Raw genomic sequence first — 8,097 nt, 5'->3', positions numbered from 1 at the left:
TGCAAGAAATGCTGCAGGTTGTCTTAAATACATAGGTTGCGTTTTATTGGATGCTTTGAAAGTCACCCTTTGGGAAGGGAAGAGGGGAGCAGGTGAGGAGGAGAAATAGAGAAGGATGGTTTGTGCCATGGCATTTCTGTATTATAAGCTTTTCTTATATGTAGCATTTCTACCAAACTTGACCCTATTAATGGCCTTGGAAAGTAATGGTTAATATTTTGAGTTCAAAAAGAAAACTACAAACATTGTTTTCCTTGTTCTAAAGATGTTATTTTCCCATTTGAGGCAAAAAGCCACTTAAAAGTGAATGTTCAAATGAAGCTGATGTAACGGACTGTTTTTACTGCCCTGAGCAAAAGAACCCCATGCCTGGGCACATGGACGCAGCTGGGAAAGCCCTTTGATAAGGCACTGTCTGGTTTTCTCAGGCATGAGGATGAGTCTTATTACTATGCACATATTGGTCCCTTTTTCAGGCCTCTAAAGTCAGTAGGTTTATCATTAATATTTTCAAAAGCACTGCCGTTCACACATTGATGATGGGCTGTATCATTCCTGTCATCAGCATATGGTTGGGAAAACCAGTTCATGAGATATAAACAAAATATGAACATTCACTAATCTAATTTTGTGGAGCAACAAGGAACTGAAGATTCAGGAACTGAAGGGTTTTTTTTAGGTTTTCCTATTTTGTTTGCGTAAGACTGCTTTTTTCCCCTCATGTTCATTTTAAAGTTTCTTTCTCCTATTTCTGAAAATTGCCTTTAAGCATCACCTATATTGCTGGAGTGTTTGCAACTCTCTGTGCCTGCTATTCCAATACACAACTAACATAGCCTGTCTGTCCGTACTTCTCACCTATGTCCTTATTGTTACATCTGCTCCATTGCTTGACTATGTGGGATTTTCATGTTGTCCAGAGAGCATGATTTGGGTCCATCTGGATCAGTTGAGTTCGAAGATGCTGTTAATTATTAATCAAGCACCTTGGAGTATGCAAAGTTGTTATGATAGATTCTGACCTTTAAAAGATCTTGCTTTAGGGCTTCCCTGGTGGTACAGTGGTTGAGAGTCCGCCTGCCGATGCAGGGGACACGGGTTCTTACCCCGTCTGGGAAGATCCCACATGCCGCGGAGCGGCTGGGCCCGTGAGCCATGGCTGCTGAGCCTGCACGTCCGGAGCCTGTGCTCTGCAACGGGAGAGGCCACAACGGTGAAAGGCCTGCGTACCGCAAAAAAAAAAAAAAAAAAAAGATCTTGCTTTAAAACTAATATCTGAAACACCAGTGATCCGAAGAGAAGATAATGTTATAAGGGGAACATGTCATAGAGAACTGAGTAGTGATTGAAGTTGTACCTTGCAGACAGACATGTTGTAAATGAACAAAGTGCCAAGCATATAGTAGGTGATTAACACATTAAAAATCATCATTCCTGGGGTGAGAGGTCAGAGGGAAAAAAAAAAATCACCATTCCTGCTTTGCAGTTTACCCAGCATTTTTACATATGGTTTTAGTCCTTAATAAATGAGGGAGGACTGACAGGCAGGGTCGACGCCCCTACTCAGCCTTGAAGCAGTTACAGAAGACTGACCATTGCCCCTTGCTTCCCATTAGAATGTAGGAGTAAAATCTCTGAGGGGGGGATGAAACAGGAGGGGAGGGGTCAGGGCACAACCTTTAAAAGAATGACATAGCCATGGGACGTGACAAAAACTGGTTAGAACCAACTAGATCCAAGATGGCGAAAGATTCAACTTCCAATGGACCTTTGAGCCTCATTATATGCTCATTGTAATACATTAGCATATGCTAAATGACATGACACCCACAGGTGTCATGACAGTTCCTAAGCCGACCATCAAAGGTCAAAAAGTGAGTGGTGACCCAATTTCTGGAAATCTCCATCCCTTCTCCAAAATAGTTGGAATAATCCTCCCACTCATTAGCCTATGAAATTACCCAGCCTATAAAAACTAACAACCCCATATTCCAGGGCCTCTAGCCTTTTGAGATGGACTGCATTCTGTATGTGTATCTCTCTAAAAAGTTCACTTCTTATCTAAAAGGAGGGAGGGAGGATTGTGTGAGCCATTCACTGGAATTTAATGAAGTTGGCAAGATAGGTATTATCGCATCATTACAAATTAGAATGAAGCCTCAAAGATCAAGCAGCTTGGGGACCTCCCTGGTGGTGCAGTGGTTAAGAATCCGCCTGCCAATGCAGGGGACACGGGTTTGATCCCTGGTCCGGGAAGATCCCACATGCCACGGAGCAACTAAGTCCGTGTGCCACAGCTACTGAGCCCGTGTGCCACAACTACTGAAGCCTGTGTGCCTAGAGCCCGTGCTCTGCAACAAGAGAAGCCATCACAATGAGAAGCCCACGCACCACAACAAAGAGTAGCCCCCGCTCTCTGCAACTAGAGAAGACCCAACGCAGCCAAAAATAAAACTTAAAAAAAAAATCAAACAGTTTGCCCAAGGGCAAGCTTGCCCAAGGGCACCAACTAATGACAAAGCCAGGCATAGAGAGCCAGGTGTTTTGACTCCCAAGTTTATTTTATTTTATTTTATTTTTTTAAATTTCTGTTTGCACCACGCAGCATGTGAGATCTTAGTTCCCCAACCAGGGATCAAACCTGTGCCCCCTGCAATGGATATGCGGAGTCTTAAGCACTGGACCGTGAGGGAATTGCCCCTGTTTTCTTGATGTCACACTGCCTCATTTAACCACTTTGTGCTGCTTTTTCTAATCAGTACAAGAACCAGCCAAGACCAGTCTGGAACTTTTAACATGGAGCACTCACAGAAATTTCTTTCAAATGGGATTAGTCTTCTTGTTTGGCCTTGTTGAGGCAGGTCAGAGATCTTGACCACCATTAAGGATTCCGTGTGGACTATGAAGGTTTTATTCTGCTTGATGAATGTGTATAAAACAGGCCTCTCCTTTTGCTTTGTGTCCTAGCTTGTGTCCTAGCCCACAAATCAGCAAATGTCAGGTAGCCCTCAAAACACAGCATCTCTAGGGACCCCAGGACCCTGTAAACATTTGCCCTCTGTTGCTACATGTTTCTTTCCCAGAATGGGAGAAAAATTTGTGTATAATCAGGCACCAAGACACTTGCCCAAGTTACTGGGGGAAGGAGACCCCTTTGCTCTCGATTCTAAATCAGTATTTATTAATCAACAATAGTTTTATTCTTAACCGTGAGCAGAGCACTGTGCTAGATCCTAAGGAAGTTCACAAAGATTGTCATATTCTACCTTCAAGAACTTAGAGTCTAGTTGAGAATGTGGAACAGATGTGCATACTTTTCAAACAAAAGCAACTCAAAGCAATTTAAGCATTGACTGATAAGTGTGAAGAATACGTGTTGTAGGGAAAAGACACTGAATTCCAGCCCATCGTTGTACACAGCCACGCTACTTCAGAGGGGTGTGTGTGCTCTAAGCCTCCACTTCCTCTTCTCCCATGCTGTCCTTGATTCTTCTTAATACTGGCTGTGCCCTTACAACTCCAAGGAAACTACTCACCAACGTCACCAGTTGGTTGCTAGTTAGATGGACCAATTTTTGTTTGTATTTGCCTTGTGTAGTATTTGGTACTATTAATCACTCTTGGAACACTCCCTTAAAACGTTTTCACTGGGGGAATTCCCTGGCAGTCCAATGGTTAGGACTCTGCACTTCCATTGCAGGAGGCACGGGTTTGATCCCTGGTCAGGGAACTAAGATCCCACAAGCCACACAGTGCAGCCAAAAAATTAAAAAATTTTACTTAAAACAAAAAAGTGTTCTCACTGGGCTACATCCTGGCCCTCTTTCCACTGTGCACATACTTCATGGCTCATTGTCAACCACTCCCATGGCTGGTGACCCCACGTTCACCTCTCCAACCCACACCTGCTGGACAGCTCCACCTAAAGATCCCATAGACACCTCAAAATCAACACGTAAATTCAACTCATCATTTTTCCTTCTTTCAAGATCTGTTCCCAGTCTCAGGGAAGACACTACCACCAGCCGATCACTTAAGCCAGAAATTAGTGTCTTCTTTGATTCTCACCTCTCTTATTCTAATGCTTGGCTATCTCTAAAATGCTTTCCTCTCTTCATTTTCAGTGCCTACATCACTTACCTGTTCAGATGCTTATCTGCCATCTCTGAGACTATGCATTAGCTGGTAGCCTGCCCTGCATAAATCCTCTTTTCTTCCGGTAATAGAACCCATATGTTTCTTAGTGAACTATTCCACCTCCATTCTCAGTTCATGTGGTTTGTTGGGTGGACTGACTCCACCCCTAGACTCACACCTGGGTACCTGCATCACTTCCTCCGCCCCAAGCCCCCAGCCCCAGGAACTGGTTGAGGAATTGGCACATGATCCAGTTAGAATAAAAGCTAACTGGGAGTTTTTTCTGTTACCCAAGAGCAAGGTGCCCTTTTTCCCCTGGTGTTGCTAAGAGGTTATGATGTAGGCCTGGGCCTCTTGCTGGCCATCTTGCCATTTGAGCAAACTTGCCTGAGAACTGGAACCCACATAAGGGAAAGCAGAGCTGAAAAAGCAGATTTGAACTGGACTTACCCTTTCCCAAAAGCAGGATACCCTTGGACTTTTCAGTTATGTGAGAGGAAAAAAGTGTACCTTTGTGCTTAGGTCAGTTTGAGTTGAATTTTCTTACAACCATAAGATTCCTGGCTGGCACAGTGATCAGATGATGGAAGTAGGCAGGAAGAAAGGAGTCAGCTGAATCCACAGTTTCGCACCTGACATACTGAAAGAAGGATGGCTCCCCTCTCAGAAACAGAGATTGCTGAGGAAAACTGATTTCAAGAGGGTCGTGAGTTTGGCATTAGACACATTGAATTTAAGGTGCTTCAGACCATGGAGGAGGCAACTGAAGATGTATTACAGGGGCTGAGAAGGGAGACTCTAAATGGATTGTTGGATTTCGGAGAAAGAGATTTTTCAGAACTCAGACTCTGAGGAAATCTAGCACCAGAGCATGAGAATCCTCCCTAATAATCTTAATAGCTAACATTTATTGAGCATTTCCTATAAGCTGGAGATTGTTTTAGGGCGGACGTAATTGAGATAGCAAAAGGAAATAACACCCCTCCAAGCTACCCAATAATAAGGAACCTGAAAAATGGTAGATCTGAGACTCGATAGGCATTTCTTGAGGTGTTAGTTGTGGTCCTTAAACTTGTGGAGGTCAGGGACGTTCTTTGAGAATCCAGTAAAAGCTAAGCTAGATCTCTCCCCAGAAAAATGTACAATCAATCACACAAAAGTTTGCATATAACTCATAGGGTTTACTGAGGTCATCTTTGTCAAATCACAAGGATGTGTGTACGAGAGAGAGAGGGATAAAGACTGGAACATCTTCTTGTGCCAGAAAATAAGGAAAAGCTTAATGAATAATGGGGACATGTAAAAGGAACCAGCTTGAAGGGGTTTCTCCACCCCCAGTCAAGTTAGAAACAGTCTGAACACTCAGGAACAGTATTTATCAAAAATAATATTAATAGGTGACAACCTACTGAATGAGTCGATACTGATAAAAATAAATGAATAAATGAGAAAGTAGAGAAAGCTCTTCCTTATAGGAGAATGCCAACTAATAAATACGGAAGGACTAATGGAGATAGAGAATCAACATTTGGCAACCACTGTGGAGGTGACTGATGCAGATAGGAGTCGTCAATAAGCATGAAGGCGAGTTGGTGGAAGTTTGATGAACAGGATATTGGCATAATATGAGAATACCTCTCCCTCCCTCAAAGACTAATCAGTTACCAAGGTGAATTTAAGGTAGAGAAACCTGGCAGATTGATCAAGGTTAACATGGCCAATGGTGGGATGACTCACATCTCCTGGTGTGAGGCAGAGAGGAACACAGCACCATCTCTGAGATGTTCCTGTCAGGAACGCATGGCCTGAATCTGGTAGTGAGCAAACATTGAAAACACCCAAGTTGAAGGTCATCCTACAGAACGAAAGCCTATGCACTCAAAACTGTCAAGGAAATGAAAGACAGGGAGAGGCTGACAAACTGTTTCAGACGGAAGGAGTCTGAAAAGACATGACAACTAAAGGCAATGTATATTCCTGGATAGGATCCTGGACCAAAAAGGAAACACTGACATTGTTGGGACAGTTGGTGAAATTTGAATAAAATCTATAAACTGGCCAGTAGGGATATACCAACGTTGATTTCTTGATTCATTGTTTATGCAGGGTGGTGTCTTTGTGTGATATTGTGATCTATAACAACTAACATAAATTTGGTCTTCACCCCTGGCTTTTGGCACAGAGCTCTTAAACCCTTGGAATTTCCTAAGTGATGAGTGATACAGGTGTCTTGTTATTCATAACAAGCCCCTTTCAACCACATCAGAGTTTATACCAATGAGATAACTTTTGGAAAACCCCTAAGGAGGGGGGCTGGTTGCCAGGGGAGCCAACCACGTGATTAGATGGTTGGAACTTTCAGCCCCAACCCTGGACCTCCAGGGAAATGTGAGGAGCTGGATATGGACTTCAATCACCAATGGCCAGTAGTTTAATCAGTCATACCTGTGTAATGAAGCCTCCATAAAGACCCAGAAGGGGTTCAGAGAGCTTCCACGTTGGTGAAACAGAACACATCCACGTACCAATAGGGTAGCACACCTGAAACTCCACGAGGACAGAAGCTCCTGTGTTCAGGACCTTTCTGGACCTCTCCCTTTGTATCTCCTCATCTCGCTGTTCATTTGCACCCTTTAATATTCTTTGTAACAAACCAGTAATCTAGTAAGTAAACTGGTTTCCTGGGTTATGTGAACTGCCCTAGTAAATTAATCAAACCCAAGGAAGGGGGTCATGGGAACCTCTTGATTTATAGCCAGTGGGTCAGAAGCACAGGTGACAACCCGGACTTGTGACTGGCATCTGAAGTGGGGGAAGACCTGTGGACAGAGCCCCTAACCTGTGGGATCTGATGCTGTCTCCAGGTACACAGTGTCAGAATTGAGTTATATTTGTAGGACAACCAGTGTCCACTGAGAATTAGAGAATTGCTTGGTGGTGTTGGAAAACACAGACCTCGACCTTGTTTGGGAGTGTGAATGAAAATTAACAGAGCTAAGACGCCAGCCAAACCCCCCGATGCCGCGCTCTGGAGCAGAGAAGGCGAGTGCCCAACACCCCACATGACTCAGACCTGACGCCCGTCCCTCAGGCAACTGCACCTGACCAGGAAGCCCCTGACAGGAGGCTGCCCCTCAGGAGTCTCCGGGGCCCGAGAAGAGGAGCCCCCAACAGGACGCCCGACCCTCAGGTGACTCCATGACAGGATGGCTGCCCGAGCTGTGTGGCTGACAGGGTCTTGGTGCTCCAGCTGGGTGTCAGGCGTGAACCTCTGAGGTGGGAGAGCCGAGTTCAGGATATTGAACCACCAGACCTCCTGGCCCCACGTAACATCAATCAGTGAGAGCTCTCCCAGAGATCTCCATCTCAACGCTAAGACCCAACTCCATTCAACAACCAGCAAGCTCCAGTGCTGGACACCCCATGCCAAACAGCTAGCAGGACAGGAACAAAACCCCACCCATTAGCAGAGAGGCTGCCTAAAATCATAATAAGTTCACAGACACCCCAAAACACACCACCGGACGCAGTCCTGCCATCAAAAAGACAAGATCCAGCCTCATCCACCAGAGCACAGGCACCAGTGCCCTCCACCAGGAAGCCTACACAACCCACTGAACCAACCTTACCCAATGGGGGCAGACACCAAAAACAATGGGAACTATGAACCTGCAGTCTGTGAAAAGGAGACCCCACACACAGTAAGTTAAGCAAAATGAGAAGACAGGGAAACACACAGCAGATGAAGGAGCAAGGTAAAGACCCACCAGACCAAACAAGAGGAAATAGGCAGTCTACCCAAAGAAGAATTCAGAGTAATGATAGTAAAGATGATCCAAAATCTTGGAAATAGAATGGAGAAAATATAAGAAACGTTTAAGAAGGACCGAGAAGAACTAAAGAGCAAACAAACAATGATGAGCAGCACAATAAATGAAATTAAAAATTCTCTAGAAGGAA

This window comes from Monodon monoceros, unplaced genomic scaffold, assembly GCF_005190385.1.
Source record: "Monodon monoceros isolate NGI ecotype Baffin Bay Population unplaced genomic scaffold, NGI_Narwhal_1 Super_Scaffold_6, whole genome shotgun sequence".
NCBI classification, from domain to species: Eukaryota; Metazoa; Chordata; class Mammalia; order Artiodactyla; family Monodontidae; genus Monodon; species Monodon monoceros.
This window is presented reverse-complemented; position numbering follows the sequence as displayed.